This window comes from Acanthochromis polyacanthus, chromosome 4 (assembly GCF_021347895.1).
Source record: "Acanthochromis polyacanthus isolate Apoly-LR-REF ecotype Palm Island chromosome 4, KAUST_Apoly_ChrSc, whole genome shotgun sequence".
Lineage (NCBI taxonomy): Eukaryota > Metazoa > Chordata > Actinopteri > Pomacentridae > Acanthochromis > Acanthochromis polyacanthus.
In genome coordinates, this window is record NC_067116.1 from 8,414,493 (window position 1) to 8,432,886 (window position 18,394).

At 39.7% G+C, this 18,394-nt stretch overlaps 1 long non-coding RNA gene across 1 annotated transcript; it reads right to left on the minus strand.

Annotated features, from left to right (window-relative positions):
• Nucleotides 1-5,926: 5,926 nt before the first annotated feature.
• LOC110967935 (uncharacterized) lies at nucleotides 5,927-17,910 on the minus strand. The gene is made up of 3 exons (XR_007941389.1): nucleotides 16,742-17,910; nucleotides 14,884-14,937; nucleotides 5,927-7,445 (listed from the first exon to the last, which is right to left on the minus strand). It is a non-coding gene; the product is annotated as an uncharacterized LOC110967935 (long non-coding RNA).
• Between the last annotated feature and the right edge of the window lie 484 nt (nucleotides 17,911-18,394).

Below are 18,394 nucleotides of genomic sequence, written 5' to 3' on the forward strand. Positions count from 1 at the left end.
TTTTTGTCAAGAATCAACAACAATTGGGACACAATCATGAAGTGGAATGAAATTTATTGGATATTTTATACTTTTTTAACAAATAAAAAACTGAAAAGTGGGGTGTGCAATATTATTCAGCCCCTTTACTTTCAGTGCAGCAAATTCACTCCAGAAGTTCAGTGAGGATCTCTGAATGATCCAATGTTGTCCTAAATGACTGATGATGATAAATAGAATCCACCTGTGTGTAATCAAGTCTCCGTACAAATGCACCTGCTCTGTGATAGTCTCAGGATTATGTTTAAAGTGCAGAGAGCATCATGAAGACCAAGGAACACACCAGGCAGGTCCGAGATACTGTTGTGGAGAAGTTTAAAGCCGGATTTGGATACAAAAAGATTTCCCAAGCTTTAAACATCTCAAGGAGCACTGTGCAAGCAATCATATTGAAATGGAAGGAGTATCAGACCACAGCAAATCTACCAAGACCCGGCCGTCCCTCTAAACTTTCACCTCCAACAAGGAGAAGACTGATCAGAGATGCAGCCAAGAGGCCCATGATCACTCTGGATGAACTGCAGAGATCTACAGCTGAGGTGGGAGAGTCTGTCCATAGGACAACAATCAGTCGTACACTGCACAAATCTGGTCTTTATGGAAGAGTGGCAAGAAGAAAGCCATTTCTCAAAGATATCCATAAAAAGTCTGGTTTGAAGTTTGCCACAAGCCACCTGGGAGACACACCAAACATGTGGAAGAAGGTGCTCTGGTCAGATGAAACCAAAATCGAACTTTTTGGCCACAATGCAAAACAATATGTTTGACGTAAAAGCAACACAGCTCATCACCCTGAACACACCATCCCCACTGTCAAACATGGTGGTGGCAGCCTCATGGTTTGGGCCTGCTTTTCTTCAGCAGGGACAGGGAAGATGGTTAAAATTGATGGGAAGATGAATGGAGCCAAATACAGGACCATTCTGGAAGAAAACCTGTTGGAGTCTGCAAAAGACCTGAGACTGGGACGGAGATTTATCTTCCAACAGGACAATGATCCAAAACATAAAGCCAAATCTACAATGGAATGGTTCACAAATAAACGTATCCAGGTGTTAGAATGGCCAAGTCAAAGTCCAGACCTGAATCCAATCGAGAATCTGTGGGCAGAGCTGAAGACTGCTGTTCACAAACGCTCTCCATCCAACCTCACTGAGCTCGAGCTGTTTGCAAGGAAGAATGGGCAAGAATTTCAATCTCTCAATGTGCAAAACTGATAGAGACATACCCCAAGCGACTTGCAGCTGTAATTGCAGCAAAAGGTGGCGCTACAAAGTATTAATGCAAGGGGGCCGAATAATTTTGCACGCCCCACTTTTCAGGTTTTTATTTGTTAAAAAAGTTTAAAATATCCAATAAATTTTGTTCCACTTCACGATTGTGTCCCACTTGTTGTTGATTCTTGACAAAAAATTAAAATTTTATATCTTTATGTTTGAAGCCTCAAATGTGGCGAAAGGTTGAAAAGTTCAAGGGGGCCGAATACTTTCACAAGGCACTGTATGTGAGTAAAAGCTGAACAGAAAATGTTAGTCCCCTACAAATAGTAAGCTCAGAGCTGACACTATAGCAAGCTGAATCAATGCCGCCACAGTCACACAGGCCTCTGGTCCTCTAGCTTCTGTAACTCAGTGCAATCTTTGGTTAGTTTTTTATAAAAGTAAAAAAGTGACGTAACAAGACAAGCCATCATCTAGGTCACAAAAAACTCACAAATATTAAATAACACTAAATAATTTTGATGCTACCTTTGTCTAAACAAATGAAGTGAGAGCTGATGTTGTATTGAGGAAGATAATTCATATATTTATATTATTTTTAGTTATGAGTATATTTCCATGGGATTTTGATTGAGGTCTTCTAACTTGTGGAACTGTACGTGGATGTTCGAGTTTCACTTCAATCCTTTATATCCACTGTGAATTTTGCTACATCTCATTTCAGTGATGTGTGATTGACTCTGGTGTGTTTGTACTTCTTTAAACTCAGAATTGTAATCAAAGCAATGCATCGTTGTACAACCCCCTTTTGCCAACAAAACAGCACCTAATCTTCTCCGATAATACATTTTTCAACAATTTTCAGTTTGAGAATATGCTTCTGCAATAAAAATTGAATTTATTTTAAGACTTTTAGCACATCTCAACCAGGGGTGCCAATAATTATGGAGGGTGCTGTACTTATGTTTTCCTCAACAAATGGAAATACATAGGAAATAAATAGCAAATTACAATTAGATCAATTTTCTATCTACATGATTGACCCTGCTTACATCCAGGTAGCGCTGCACCATGAATATCTATTAAGTTCCATATCATATTTTCATGTGTTTTTAAATAATGTTTTAATGTACCTCAGGCAGATCTGCCATGTTTCAAATTAATATCTAAAATAGTAGTTTTCAGGTTTTTCGGAATGTAATTCTGGAATTAGCTGAAATATTGAAGTCCTTTTTGCTGCTAAATAATTGCTGTGTATCACCTTCAGCATCACACAGCAGCAGAATCGATATGTGCTTCTTTAAACTGAGAATGATGAGGCATTTAAACGTTTGGTAAAGCAGCTGTAACTTCAGGTTCATATGGTGAAATTATTTGTATTAAAGCCTCTCTGGATAGGGCTTCATCAGAGCTGTCAGGACATTTTTATTAAGATGAATCGTTACACAAAACCTGATATTTCAGGTTTCAATTTGGTTATGGGACTGGTGATATGGAGGTGAACTTTTTAGCAGCTCAGATAAACCTGTAACCATGTGAAGACAGTACGTGGATGTAATACACTGATGTGTTAATATGATACATTTGAAAGTGCCAAGTCTGTGTCTCTGTCAGGACACTTGCAATTTTGATGTGTATGAAGGCTTTTTTTTTTTTTAATCCTTTGACATTTAAGCTTCTGTTTTGAAAACATTCTATATTGTGTCTTATATTTTGGCTTTAATTGAGAAATATTATATAATAATCACTCATTATTTTATTATATAATTATATTTATGTACTGCATTTTTCTTTATACTCTAAGATTTTGAACATTTTGACCTATCCCTAATGTGCTTTTTTCCACTGTTGGTGTTTACAGTATTTGTTTAGAAATCTGACCCTTGTTTCTTAAAAGTAGACTTGTCCATTTTCTGTTTCTTTAATGTACAACACAAATGTGTTTTTATTCAAGGTGTTTTTGCTGTACATGATTTTTTAATACAATGTTAACACTTAAAATAAAGAGTACCTGAGCTTGTTATTTAGAGTAGTACTGTAGTTAGATACTGTAGGTCAAAATAAATTAAATCTTCCACTTCCACAGCCTTAAGGGGACAGCACAAAAACTTCGGGACATCAGCATAAAAATCTGCATCACTGATATTGTAAAGATTTCTTTGCAAGTAGAGAATCTAGATTCTTCAGAATGAGACAGTCGCATTCACATCTACGGACAATTTAGAATCATCGATTAACCTCAGCATGTTCTTGGACTGTGGGAGGAAGCAGGAGAACATGGAGAAAACCCACGCATGAACAGGAACAACATGCATACTCCATGCAGAAAGATCCCAGGCCTTATAGCTGCAAGGCGACAGTGCTAACCACCGAGCCACTCTGCAGCCCATTGCTTTCGATATGCTGCTTTAATATTAATAAGTAAATCGGGTACATCTTTTGGAATGTGATGCTATGTGTTGACACAGATGTTTTGCCTTTATAATGTATTTATACATCTCCCCAATCATCCTAAAAGACAAAGACAAGACCCTCTGTTGATCAAATTTTTGTATACACTCAAGTTTTGTTCTTCCATAGCAGAATGACCCTGTATCTCAGACAAGATTTAGTAAATCAAAGTCTTTTTTAAATTTTGTGATGCAATGACTTAAGCAACCTATACTCCCATGTGGGGAATCCTGCTGCTCTTCATCCATCCATCCATTCTCTATATACCGCTTTATCCTCACTAGGGTTACGGGGGGGTGCTGGAGTCTATCCCAGCTGACTCGGGCGAAGGCAGGGGACACCCTGGACAGGTCACCAGTCTGTCGCAGGGTCCTGCTGCTCTTGAATGTCCATTAGGTGGCACTTATTAGTCAGTTATTTAATGAAGTGCTGCAGTGACTCTGAAACGTCCGTCTTAGTTTATTCTCTCCCATAGTCACTTTATGCTGAAGACAACATGCTGTGCTTATGTTTCATTAAATGTGAACTAAAACATTAGCTGCTTAATATTTACGCGTGTTTTATTCTTTGTAGTACAGTTACTTACCTTTGATTTGTGACATTTACAGCACAAATGTCGCATGAAATGAGTCCACTTGCTACTTTGAAAGTGCAGGTAGCATGTCCTACCAGAGCCTCCAGAGAGAAGACTCAGTGAGAGTGCTGTTGTCCTGTCAGAGCTGAGGTCCAGCCCTCAGCCCTTCACCTTTTAACCACAGGCCTGCCTGGTGGAGGTGAGCACTCCAAATGTGCGAGTAGAGAAAGTCTGCAGAGTCAGGTGCTGCACTCTTAGGACCACACTTCTAGGGCCGTGGTGTGCTACAGGAAGTAACGGTATCTCTTGTCATGATGGGCTGCAGTCACAACTTGAGTACTGATGGCGAATCATTTTGTCTCTTGTTAATGTTATTAATATTTCTGATGTCTAATTGGGAAACAATGTTTGAACTGGTCATTGAACACTGCAAACCGTCATGTTTTATGTAATGACAGCTGCTACATACTATTGGCCCTGCCATAGCCGAATCTCCTGCCTGTCCATATCCAACCTGGTTCTGTCTCGATTCAACTCTCAGTATCTCCACCTGTCTCCTGCACCTGCTGAGACGCCATTCCTGCTCCTGCACACACCTCCTCCATCCACATTCCCTCACCATCTCTCCCCGTCAGGATATCAGCCTATAGTTTGGGCTGCTCAGTTGCCATGAACCATCCTTAAGTTATGCTGCTACATAGGCTTCTACTGTTAATTGCAGTTTTGCTGGGAGTTTTACTGGAAGTTCCCTTGTTCACTCTCCATACATTCATACGCCAACATTCTATGCAACTCCTTCTCTGCAGTTATCTGTGCATCTGGAGCTACAGGTTTCTGATCTGTAGTTGAAGAGTTCATTTGCAAAAACAGTAACTCCGTTTTCAGAAAACTCAATTTTTTTTTGCTTACTTGAGATAATAAGAATAATAACAATGACAATTTTTTTTTCTATTTTGTCATGTATTTTTCTACTGAGTCAAATCCACTGAACTTCAGTTTGATTGATATTATCTCAAGTAAACAATAAAAAAAAGTTTTCTGAAAATTTATCAAAGCGGAGTTATCTGTTTTTGCAAATGAACTCTTCAGTTTCTGGCCTCAGCTTACTCCAATGTCGTTATCGTTGTCTTATGCATTGTTTTCTGTCTGCTATCCTGTTCTTTTATTCCCTGTAATCCACTCCAACAAACAAAGCAGCTTGACACCTTCCCTGAGCTTGGGTTTGTCAGACATTTTTTTCCTAGTGAAAGGGGGTTTTCATCCCCACTGCAGCTAAATGTTGCTTTAAGGAAATCCAGAGGAAATTTTGGATTTGTTGAATAGTTTTGTAGTATCCTCACTGTGTGATATGAATTTGCACTATATAAATAAAATTAAAATGAGTTAAACTGTTAAACAGAGGATGTATATCTATATTATTCTATTCTGAATTCTTTTCATGTGGTATTTGATGTTTATTGTTGTTGTCTTGGACTTTGGCAATTGTCTTTGTCACCTAAAAATGAATCTCAAAACTATTTTTTTCCATCAAGTTACAGCTTTAAAGGTGAATGATGTACTTAAACAGCAGAAATGTGCAGATATCAAGAGGTTCATTTAGAGGTTGTAATATATAAGAAAACAATAAAAGGGACACAACATGAACACTTTTGCCAGTGAGTTTTTAATTCAGTGATTTGAGAGGAATACAGAGATTGATGATTTCAAGGTGATCATTTTCATGGCTCCAGAGTTAACACTGTTTTATTACATTGCCCTTAAAATAGGTACACCACCATTTGTACTCACGGCCTTCTCTAACCTATTTCACCTCAAACATGTATATGTGTGAGGCAAAAATGTAGTATAGACATCAGTTTCTTGTTTCAATTTCATTCCTTTTCTCTCTACCATCCTTCAGCATATCTTCCCATATAAACAGTTTATGGTTGCTGTGTGTGCAGAGAATAATGACGACAGCATGCACAAAAACAGAAGCCCCATTAGCTGTAGTTTTGAGTGATGTGACAGACTCATCAGCAGCATTACTTAGCCCTTAACAGTGAGGTAATAAAGGTAAACAAAGACTTTGAAAATCGCCATTACATGTGACGTATTAAATATTGAAAAGATGAAAAAAGAAATTTTTTTTGCTTCAAAGGTGTTGCCATGTTTAGACACTTGACCAGAAAGTTGAGCACTGACAACAGAACAATGGCTTTGATACTTTCATATTCGATTTTTTGCATTTCAGTGTATCCAGAGCTCTTAAAGGTGATTTAGCACTTGAAGCTAATAACATGAAATTAGAAAAAAAGTTTATCATCAGAAAGAGAATTTTTTTGCCCAGTAGTAATTACAGCATTATTATACAGGAAAGGGAGAAGGTATCATTTGAGGTGCTTCACACAAATTTGACCACAATTACAAAAACATAATTAAACTTGCCTCACAGCATCAAAGAAGATTCAAAACTTGTGATTGTTTTATTTATGAAGGTGGAGTGTTTAACCTTGCTACCAGCAACATTACAATAAGTACTGTGTGTTGTATATTTAAGGTGATTAAATACTGCTAGTGGTTACAGTGAACTGCAAGTCACATTAACAGAGTGGTATTGTCATTTCAAAGCTTAAGGGGTCACTTGAAAAAAAGGTCAGCATGATGAGGACATAAACAAGAAAAAAACAACACTTTTTCCCTAAATGTCTGCCCCAAAAAAGCTGCAGCCATCCTCTCCAGTCCTCCCAGCAAAAAGGAGTCCATTAACACCCGATGCCACATCAGAAGTCCCCATGGCCCAACATTACACAGCCGATACAGCCCACCTGCAGGTGATGAAACAGTGGATAAAGCTTCAATTCATGACAGACTTGTAAATCCACTTTAACAAGAAGAGCAAGCTAGTATGCTGCTTTATTTCTCTCAGGGAAGGTCAGAAGGTCACAGTTAAGTCCCAGAGGGAGTGTCTGGAGGTTGCTGCGGTATCGTCTCATCTATCGTGATCACTATCTCCTCAGATCTGTTGGAGCTCAGACAGTTGGTGTGATTCAGAGAAATGTAGCTCATTTCCACCAGTCTAGGCCTCTCACCCAGCTCACTCAGTTCATGCATGTTATTAGTGATGCAGCTGATGTCATTCTTGTTGCGGCTGGTAACTCCACGAGAGCCAATCATCCACTCTAAAAATAGACAAAAAGATAGTCATTGTGTTATTATAAAAGTCAGTGCGGACAGAAATTACCAAGAAATATACAGATTTTGCCAAGTGTGGAAAATATGCAGCTACATTCACCTAAGTGTCAGACTTGGGTTTTGGTTTCTAGATTGTTGTTTGGTTTTGTGATTCATTCCCGTGTTTTCATTTTCTGTCTCTGTGTCTGTTTGTGTATTTGTAGATTTCATGTCTCTTTCAGTGGCTGCACAGGTGGTTAGCACTGTCGCCTTGCAGCTACAAGATCTCCTGTTTGCATCCAGGCCTGGGCCTGGGATCTTTCTGCATGGAGTTTGCGTGTTCTCTCTGTGCATGCGTGGGTTTTTCTCCAGGTTCTCCAGCTTCCTCCCACAGTCCAAAAACATGCTGAGGTTAAGTGGTAACTTGACATTGTCTGTAGGCGTGAATCTGAGTGTGATTGTTTGTCTCTATGTGTAGCCCTGGAAACCTGTCTAGGGTGTCCACTGCCTTCACCCTAAGTCAGCTGGGATAGGCTCCAACCGCCCACGACCTTAATGAGGATTACGTGGTGAACAGATAATGGATGGATGGATGGATCGATCGATGATCTCTTTTCAGTGCTTCATGTTTTACTTTGAAATTGTTTTTTCCTAGGGTGTTGCTTGTGTTTTGACTTCTGTTCTTTGTCCTTCTTTTCCCTCCCTTTTGATTGCCCTTATTAATTTCATTTCTTTGTGTCTTAAATGTCTGCCATTGGTGTCTGTATTTGGAGTTGGGCTCTTAGCGCACTGATCCAAGACATGAAGAGTTATACCTAAAGCTCTATTAATCTTATTTGAAATTTTCTATATAGGTTTTAATAAATAAATGCCTTAGCTGTTGCTGACAGGTACAACTTCCATAAGAAATTGTCAGAGTCTCTTACAGCTTTATAATTTGTATAGTCAGTGCTCCAGCAGCAGCATGTACAGAATACAACAAAGTTGAGTACACCTCTGTGCAATATCATGTAAATATCAGATGATTTAAAATTATGCCACCACTCTAATTTCTAAGTTTAAACAGCATTTCTTCTATTGAAGAAACAAAAACAAATACTTTAAATAGAGTATATTGAAAATCCAAGCTGCAAAGTAGGAAATTAATGCAGTTAAAATGAATGCACCTGTGATCAGAGACATCCATCCATTCTCTATACACCACTTTATCCTCACTAGGGTTGCGGGGGGTGCTGGAGTCTATCCCAGCTGACTCGGGCGAAGGCAGGGGACACCCTGGACAGGTCACCAGTCTGTCACAGGGCTACATATACAGACAAACAATCACACTCACATCTACGGGCAATTTAGAGTACTCAATTAACCTCAGCATATATTTGGACTGTGGGAGGAAGCCGGAGTGCCTGGAGAAAACCCACGCATGCACAGGGAGAACATGCAAACTCCATGCAGAAAGATCCCAGGCCCAGCCCGGGATTTGAACCGGGGATCTTCTTGCTGCAAGGCGACAGTGCTAACCACTACTCCACTGTGCAGCCCTGATCAGAGACATATTTTCGTAAATGGTAAATTATAGTTTTTGATTTTAATACATTTTAAAAAATAAAAATAAAAAGTTTCATTCTTTTATGTTACGTTATGTTATCTTATCTAGAGTATAGACTGATGGGGAACGTGACTTTATTGTCCAGTAAAAATGATAGAAATAAGTAAATTAAATAGTTTCTTCCTTTCTCTCCTGTTCTAATCTAATAAAACAAAAACTTTTTTTTCTAAATTCCTTAAATTATTGTTTTCCTTTCAGGTCCTATTTGCAGGAATTTCACAAGCAAAACTCCAGAACTCCAACTTTCCCCTTAATAAAGTAATTAAGTCTTATTTCCACTATGACTATAGGTTCTGACAAGCCTTCAGGTTTCAGGGGAGTGGAGGCATAAAGTGTGACCACATACATGCTGGAACATTCACAGGACAACAACAAGTAAGCTAAGCATTTAGAACATTCACCGAACAAGGTTGCAAAGTGAATCTGACAGACAGTTATGATGGGTTCAGCCTCTGTAATTCCATTACAGGCAAAGCACCATAAAATTGTTTCTGAGGGAGATGTCTGCCGCACTGCAGCCCCATCATGTGTGGTGGAGCCTTTTTGAATGGGGACACATCAATCATTGTTCTGTCAGATGAAGAGCTGAGATTAAGCCTGAGCGTTGTGAGTATGAAGAGAAGGCAGACAGCAGAGCGGAATTTCTCAAAGCCAGAGTCCCCTCTTAAAAGGTGCGTTCATAGTACTGATTCAAAGTGAACTTAAGTGTTTCGGCAGAAAATGAGTGGGAGCCTGTTTAGATCTGTCACATGGTCGATGTACTAATATCCTATTAATCTTACACTTATGTTGTTTTATGATCTCTTTGTCATTGAGAACCTGGTGCAGTGTAACTGTTATGAATGACTGTCTGCACTTTGATCCAGCAGGTAGAATTACAGGCTTTAGCTGACTAAGGAGTTGATCGTCAGTATATGGCACTGAGTCAAGACTGGACTGTTTTTTAAGCCTCCAGGGATCCAGTTCATGTGTGCAATCTACTTAATGTCTGCCAGTCTTTAGATAGTTTCAACACAAGACAGTTGTGTTCCAAACAAAAAGGAGATGCATTTAGTGAAGGACCGAGGATCCCTGACCCACCACTATACACACCAGTGAGCAGTGATTCCTAACACATCTCTGGGGGTCATCAGGTGGAAACCTCCCTTCAATCGCCTATTTAGTCCCACAAAACCTCCAGGTGGCTAGGCGGTGAACTCTGGCATCCCAGATTCACCCCTTCTGGTGCCAGTTCACACTGCTCCTACACAATCCAAACAGCACTGCCACGTTCAACCGACCCAGGCCCGTTTAGGAGATGCTCCAGGTAGTGACCAGTGCCGATGCTACCAGTTAGCTAGTGCAAGATGCTGAATACCTAGTGCCAAACCCCTATAAATGCTAATGCTGACTGCAACGCCACTAACATGTCCAAAGCAAACTTACCACTGACAAAGAAACTATACAAGCCAGCTCATCAAACTTGCTAGTGCTACATGCTAATGCTAACCGCTAACTTCTAAAATGCATCACTACTTCAACAAAGCTCACCACAGACAGAGACTATACAAGCAGACTTCACCTAAGATGCAAGTACTAATTGCTAATTGCTCACTGCTAATGTAGGGTGACCATATTCTGTTTCTCTGAAAAGAGGACACACTTCCAGCTCGCGCGCCAAAAAAATTAATTTTTTTCCCACCCATTTTTAGGGGTTTTCCGTGGGTCAGGGGGCTTTCTGTGCTTCTAACTCAGTTAAACAAATATTCTGAATTCCCCAGAAAAGAACACTTTACCTGGATATACAGAAAAATAGCCCAAAACACTCACAAACAGTAAATAATATATTTATTAATTTAAAGCAATTCTCCTAAACAATATAATCAGTCACATACAAATATGGCATGCTCTAGTCTTTAATAGTTATTGACTCAAGTTCTGTAGGAACACATGTATTCAGATGTTTAAGAAAATAAGAAATAATCATCTCTCTTAAGTATGACACTTACACCTTAGTTAAGAAAAGTGAGGTGGAGTACCATTCTTCAAAATAACCTCCAAATTATTAATTATATAAAAATAGAAATAATGCCTCAAAATATTAAACAAAAAGAAAAAAGAGAGGTAGCGTATTTTTCAATGTTCAGTTAGCCCATTCTTCAAAATAATGTGTCTAATGGCAAATTAAAAAAAAAATAGAATTAAGGCCTCAAGTCAACTGTCCTTTTTTCCTTCTTTTTCCTTTTCTTATTAGCTACAGAGACATAAGTCCCAGCTTTGCAGACTGTACATTCTGCCTCCCATTTGACACAACCCGGATGAAAACAGGGGTACTTTTTTCGCATTTCATCAGTGAAATGACATTTGCGTTTTGGCATTTTCTTTCTGTTCGAGTGTTCTCTCGCAGCATGTTTACCTGCCTGTCAGTCTGCGAGGAGTGACTGAGTGTAGCGTGCCTCTGTACTGCTTTGTGAATGATTATTACACAATCCGGGGTTCGGCTCAAACTCCGCCTCTCAGAGCGTGTTTCCAAAGGAACCATTCAACGTGAATGATAAATACACTGGTCTGTGATGCGCTCAAGCTAGGCAAGATCAAAAACCCGGACATTTGAAGGACTTTATAAACGCCGGCCGGACAGGCCGGACAGCCTCTCAAAAGAGGACATGTCCGGGCAAAAGAGGACGTATGGTCACCCTAGCTAATGCTACCGAACAAGAAAAACAAACAAAAAGACAAAGACACAGCCACTACCTGACACCACAGACTTACCTGAGATTAATACATCTTGCAAGAGTAAGTGAGTTGGGTATCCAAAATAGCAGTGATCATTAACGACATTAATGAATTCAGAAACAGCTTAAACAGCACAAAATAATTCAAGTTTAAGTTAATGGATGACATTTTAAACATAAATATTTTTTTTAGCATAATTCAGGTGTAATACAACCTGGATCTTTTTTCATAGTTTTGGCCATCATTTCTGGGATCATATGGTACCAAGGTCACAGTGCGACGAAAGAAAAAACAGACATCAGGCAATCACACAGTCTAGCAGTTTATCAAGATTATCTCTAATCCAAAATATCTGAAGGAGAACTAAACTTGTTCACACCTGAAATGCCACGAACAATCGACTGCTGCACAAAAAACTGATTGCGCACATTTACCACATTTAGCTACAATACTTTCTACAGATCACAGGTGAAGCAAGACATCAGTCTTTAAACTGTGATGGATGTTTATACATTTTTTGACTTTGCTTTTTCCTTCTAAATAAGCTTGACTAAGATGAAGATCTACTGACAACCTCTCTGAATGTCTAACTGTACTAGGACTCAGCAGTCAACTTGCAGGTTACAATTTACAGACAGAAATGAGAGCCAAAACTATTTTTAAAAAAGGAATCCAAGTCATTATAAAACTGAAATACAGTATGTGTGTTCCCTATATTCATTCCAGTGGACAGAGCATGACTTTAACAGACTGGTTTGCTGTTTTTCAAATGTTGCATCATGTCAGAGGAGTGAAGCATCTTGCTTTGACCAGGAGACTAGACAGAGTATTTTTGACTTTCCCCTGGTGGGAAAGAAAACAGGCACAGAACACAGACTCTTCACATGTACACCTCGGTAAAATTCCCAGGAGCTTGTTGCCCGAACAACAAGTCATCTGTGTGTTTGTGCAAATGTGTATCCGTGAGTTTTCATATGAAGGTGGGAAGGTTGGGTGAGTTAAAGAAAGCGTCTGCTTTCTTTTCAAGATGACCAGAGGAGGGGAAGAGCCTGGATGTACTAGTCAAATTTTTGGACACACCTTCTCATTCAATGTTTTTTCTTTATTTTTACTACTTTCTACATTGTAGCTACATACTGAAAACATCAAAACTATGAAGCAAGAAGTCTGTAATTATGTAGCAAACAAACAATTGTGAAATACCTCTAGATATGTTTAATATTTTAAATTCTTCAAAATAGCCATCCTTTGCTTTGATTACTACTTTGCACACTCTTGACATTCTCTGGATGAGCTTCATGAGATAGTCACCTGAAATGGTTTTCACTTCACAGGTGTGCCTTGTCAAGGTTAATTTGTGGAATTTCTTGCCTTTTTAATGGGGTTGGGACCATCAGTTGTGTTGACGGCCCTATTTGACACCTGTTAGAATCCATATTATGGAAAGAATCACCTAAGGACAGAAAAACGACAGTCTGTCATTACTTTGAGAACTGAATGTCAGTCAGTCCAGAAAACTGCAAAAAAAATGAATGCACCCCAAGTGCAGTTAAAAAAACCATCAAGCTCTACAATGAAACTGGCTCACATGAGGACCTTCCCAGGAAAGGAAGATCAAGAGTCACCTCTGCTGCTCAGGAAAAGTTCATCTGAGTCACCAGCTTTGGAAATCGCAAGTGAACAACACCTCAGATTAGAACCCAGATAAAGGTCACAGAGTTCTAGTAGCAGACACATCTCTACATCAACTGTTCAGAGCAGACTGTGCCAATTAGGCCTTTATGGTCAAATAACTGCAAAGAAACCACTACTAAGGAAACACAACACAGAGAGGAGATTTGTTTGGGCCAAGAAAGACTAGGAATGGACATTAGATCAGTGGAAATCTGTGCTTTGTTCAGAAGAGTCCAAATTTCAGATCTTTGGTTCCACTGACTCTGTGCGACGCAGAAAAGATGAACGAATGGTCTCTACATGCATGGTTCCCACTGTAAAGCATGGAGGAGGAGATGTGATGGTGTCGGGGTGCTTTACTGGTGACATTTTTGGGGATTTATTTCCAATTGAAGGCACACTGAACCAGCATGGCTACCACAGCATCCTGCAGCGACATCCCATCCAGTTTGGTTTAGTTGGACCAACATTTACTTTTTAACAGGACAATGATCCTAAACACACATCCAGGCTGTGTAAGGGCTATTGGCTATTTGACCAAGAAGGAGAGTAATGGATTGCTGCGTCAGATGACCTGGCCTCCACAGTCACTTGACCTAAACCCAATCCAGACGATTTGGAATGAGATGGACTAAGTGGACAAAAGGGTCAGTAAATGCTCAGCATCTCTGCGAACACCTTCAAGACTGTTGGAAAACCATTTCAGGTGACAACCTCATGAAGGTCATGGAGATAATGGCAAGAGAGTACAAAGCACTAATCAAAGCAAAGAATCTAAAATACAAAACATGTTTTTACTTATTTCACACTTTTTTGTTACATAATCCCATATGTGCTCATTCATAGTTATGACACCCTCAGTGAGAATCTACAATGTAAATAGTCATGAAATAATGAAAAAACATTAAATGACAAGGTGTGTCCAAACCTTTGACTGGTAAGGTAGGTGTGGACATGGAGCAATATCTTAGGATGATGGAATTGTTTCTACCAATCTTTGAACAAATTTGTCTGCATTTTGTTCAGAGTGCAGTCATATTAGATAGTTCTGATGTACTCTAAGAGACTTTGTCCCAGAGACAACCATTTTAGGTATGCTGACATTTGATTGGCTGAAAAGGTTTGGTCTACCTCAAGGTTCATGTCACATACAATCATTGACACAGAGAAGATGAGAGTTGATCAGTGCACTGACAACAAGATATCAGGGCTGGCAGTCCATACCTCAAGCATGAGTGAAAATGTTGTCATTTGGTAGACCTACTTCCTTTCCGCTATTGCTTGCACTGCAGAGCACATCCATGCCAACACCTTAACATAAAATGAAAATGTGTTGTGTTTCTAACAATGTTGAGAGCAAACCTACATCCTTGGGGAGAAGGGTAGGGGTCATGTCTCTGTGGCCAAGCTAAGTGCAGCAGACTATGACCCATGTGAGCTTTGTCCTTTACCTGGTTCACTGGTTTCACCTCCATCCCCTTCAGCAACGATTGACCTGCCTCCACCTGCATGCAGTGAGCAAGAGGAAAGGCATGTTTGAAACTCAGCACACAGATCCTTTCGGAGTCTCATAAAACCAAAAAGACTGCTCAGGACGTCAGATACAGATACAGATGTCCTAAGAACACCAGCAGACATGCGTGTTAATATGACTGAATAAACTCAGACGCAATGAGGTAAATGCTCATGAGCAGGCCTGTTGCAGTATTGAAAACCACACAGCAACAATCAAATATATTTTGTGGTACATAAAATGCTGCTAAAGAAAACATGGCTAAATATGTGTTTCTAAAAGAACATGATATAAAAGAGAAACCCATCAGGTTAGGTAATGAGGCCGAACACTGCTTAACCAGAGCTTTGAGGTGTGTGGTTATACAGCTACAGCATTCAACAGCTACATATAATCGCATATGCTTCAGGACATAATTCGACTTTAATAGTTTGATGTTGGTTAGTATTTGTTATAAAAATGTAAACTATACGGTATTCCAGAAAGAATTTAAAAAAACCAAATGTGTTGTACTGTCTCACATCCCCAAATTCTACAATAATCTCTCCAAGAATGATCTTATTCTCAGTTTATGAGAGCAACCCTGAGTCTAAAGGTTTTTTTAGTTTGTTTGTTGTCTTCTAATGATCTGCTAATTTTTGTAAATTTGTCACAATTCCTAATGTGTTATATTTTTATAACTCCACCCCTAAATTTGGTTCCATAACCTTAAAATCCAGTCAGATTTGGGAGTTGATGTTCCCATGCAACAATCTCTCAAAATATGATATATACTCAGCACCATAATACCCAAATGTACTGTAAGACTCAGTACAATGATCATATTTGTTGTTACACCAACCTCTAACTACAGTCTTGATTCACCCAGAATTGGGAGTTATGCCACACTTTTAAAATGTATTGTAAATGTAAAATTGGCATTTTTTGATCACATCTTGCATATTTCTTCTAAAAAATAATTGCGGATTTTGGAGAACTATAGGACCTGATAAGAATGCAAGCTATGAATACTAAATTGTAACCACCAAATGAATCCAAAAAGCATTTTAAATGCGACAGGAGAACTCAAGGTGAAACATTCCTGATTGAAATCTTGTATTTTGATGTGAAAAGTGGACTATCAGGTCAAGTCAGCACTATGAGAGACTGAGTCCCAAAAATAGACTCATTGTTTCGTCCTTTCATTCATTATGAAAGGAAGCTCTTCAAAAATAGAAAAACAGCAGACCTCTCCATTTCTCATACAGACACTTGCTGATAGTGTAGTTTGTCAGGACGTGTCCCTCACAAGGTCATCATCCTGATATGAAGCTAAAGCTACTGTACATCTGCATTAAGATTATTTGGGATTCTGGAGGGGAAGGGATGACTAAATACAATGTCACCTGTCACATGTTGTACATATTATTAATGTTTGTCTGTTGCTATTTCAGGGAGGCCCCAAGGCACTTCATTCATCTATAAATCAAGATGTTTGGATTCTTGTCTGTGTCAAGCAGCAGTAGTTCTGTTTTAAAGCCTGACTGGTAGAACATTTTTGGTAAAAGGCTCCCTGAAATGGTTCCAGTTCAAAGTAGACAGGAAATGTCAGTCTCAAATGTGTACATGTGCATTCATTGATTGTTGTAATAAAATATCTTAGTTAAAGTATTTTTTTTATCACTTTGTCTTCACAATAATTCATTCCTTTCGGTGTTGCTGAATGCACGCACACACACACACACACAACACACACACACACACACACACACACACACACACACACACACACACCACACATCACAGGGGTCACATACCGACAAAGTCATTAACCACATCTTTGACCAGGTGTCCAACTATCGCATACGCCACCGCCACCACCACCAGCGCTGCCATGACCAGGTACAGCACCGCTTTTGGCAGCGGCATGGAGTCTCTTGCCGGTGTCCGGTAGTTGGTGTACAGCAGGTCACTCTCCGAATAGAGTACTGAAAGACGTGCTCCATGCCTGAGGTATGGTTGGAGTTGAGAGGCGGGTTACTCGCGCTCATCGCGCCGTCCGGCTGCAGAGATTGTCACCATGGTGGTCGTTACAGCGTCTGCTTTGTCGATTGCTGACCAAGCCTGTAGTTTTATTCATCAGAGGCAATATCTGTGAGAGAAAATTAGCTCCAGTCCTTTATGGCACTCGTGTTGCATAAAAACATTGTCTTCCTGTGTACTCAGCACACGGAGGTTTGTAACTGCGGAGTCACCAACGCGCAAAAATCCAGTTAAGACGCACCAGAGACACTAACAACACTCTCCAAACTCGCCGTCCTTGAAGTAATGCTTGCGGGCATGCACGCGCGCGTGTATTTTATAATCCAACAGGTTCCTCAGATATCAAAGCTTCCGTCCGACAGGAGCTCATCAGTGCCTATGAAAAGTTACCCCTCGGCACAACGCGCCATTCATTGACGGGCGGCGCGGTTTTTTACGCACCAATAAAAAAAAGAATATAGTGCCTCAATCTTTGGTTTATTTCCAAAAATGATGTAAAAACAACGCAATGTCACAGTACAACAGTCTGCGGGTGAGATTCGCATGGAAAGAAACGTGTCCAGAAAATCCTCTTGACCTTTAAACACATACATCTTGGATGATGGAGCGGTACAGAATCCGCGACTGTTCAGAATCCGCGACTGTGGATCCGGTGTCCTCGTGGCTGACATTCTCATTTGATGCTGACAGTTTACACATTAAAAAACGCGTCTTGTTCCTGCAGGATGGAGAGGCGTCAGATGAAACTGTTCTCTCTCCTTTCCTCCACGGTGCTCTGCAGGAGCCGCAGTCAGAGGTGAGTTCATGCCGGTTTCTTTATTAGCTTCTGTCTGGTCTTTCAGACCAGACTGGCTGATTTCGCTCAATACTGATAAAGCCCAACTGTGTCTGTTTATGTGATGTAAAATGAGCTCAACTTGAAGATGTCTGGCTTTCTGACGAGATCTTTCTTTCAGCGGCAGCTCAATTTAAATGACATCAAAGCCTCCACAGAGGTAAAACTAGACTTTGAAAATAAAGCTGTCACAAAGTAAGACTAAACTGAAGGGTGAAATGGTTAACTGATGTCCTAACTCTACAATTGAAGCACTGAAATATCACTAAATCATAAAGTACTGAAATATCTTTTAGCTAAAGCAATTAATTCTAACCAATAAACAGAGTGGGCAAATTCATATAAAGGATGAAACTTCAAATAATCTTCAATGGAAAAGAAAAAAAGGCAGGGTAAAAGGAAGCTGAAGGACTGGAGAGTTGGTCCTATAATTCTTTCTGAGTTTGTCACTACAAACACATTTCACACTTGATTAATAATGTAAACACACTAAAATTAAATTCAGAGTTCCACAATGTGCCGGTATACCTAGACTTCATCCTCTATGCTTTTAAAGTTTTGTGTGGTGAACCTCAGTTCCTTAGCAGCAGAC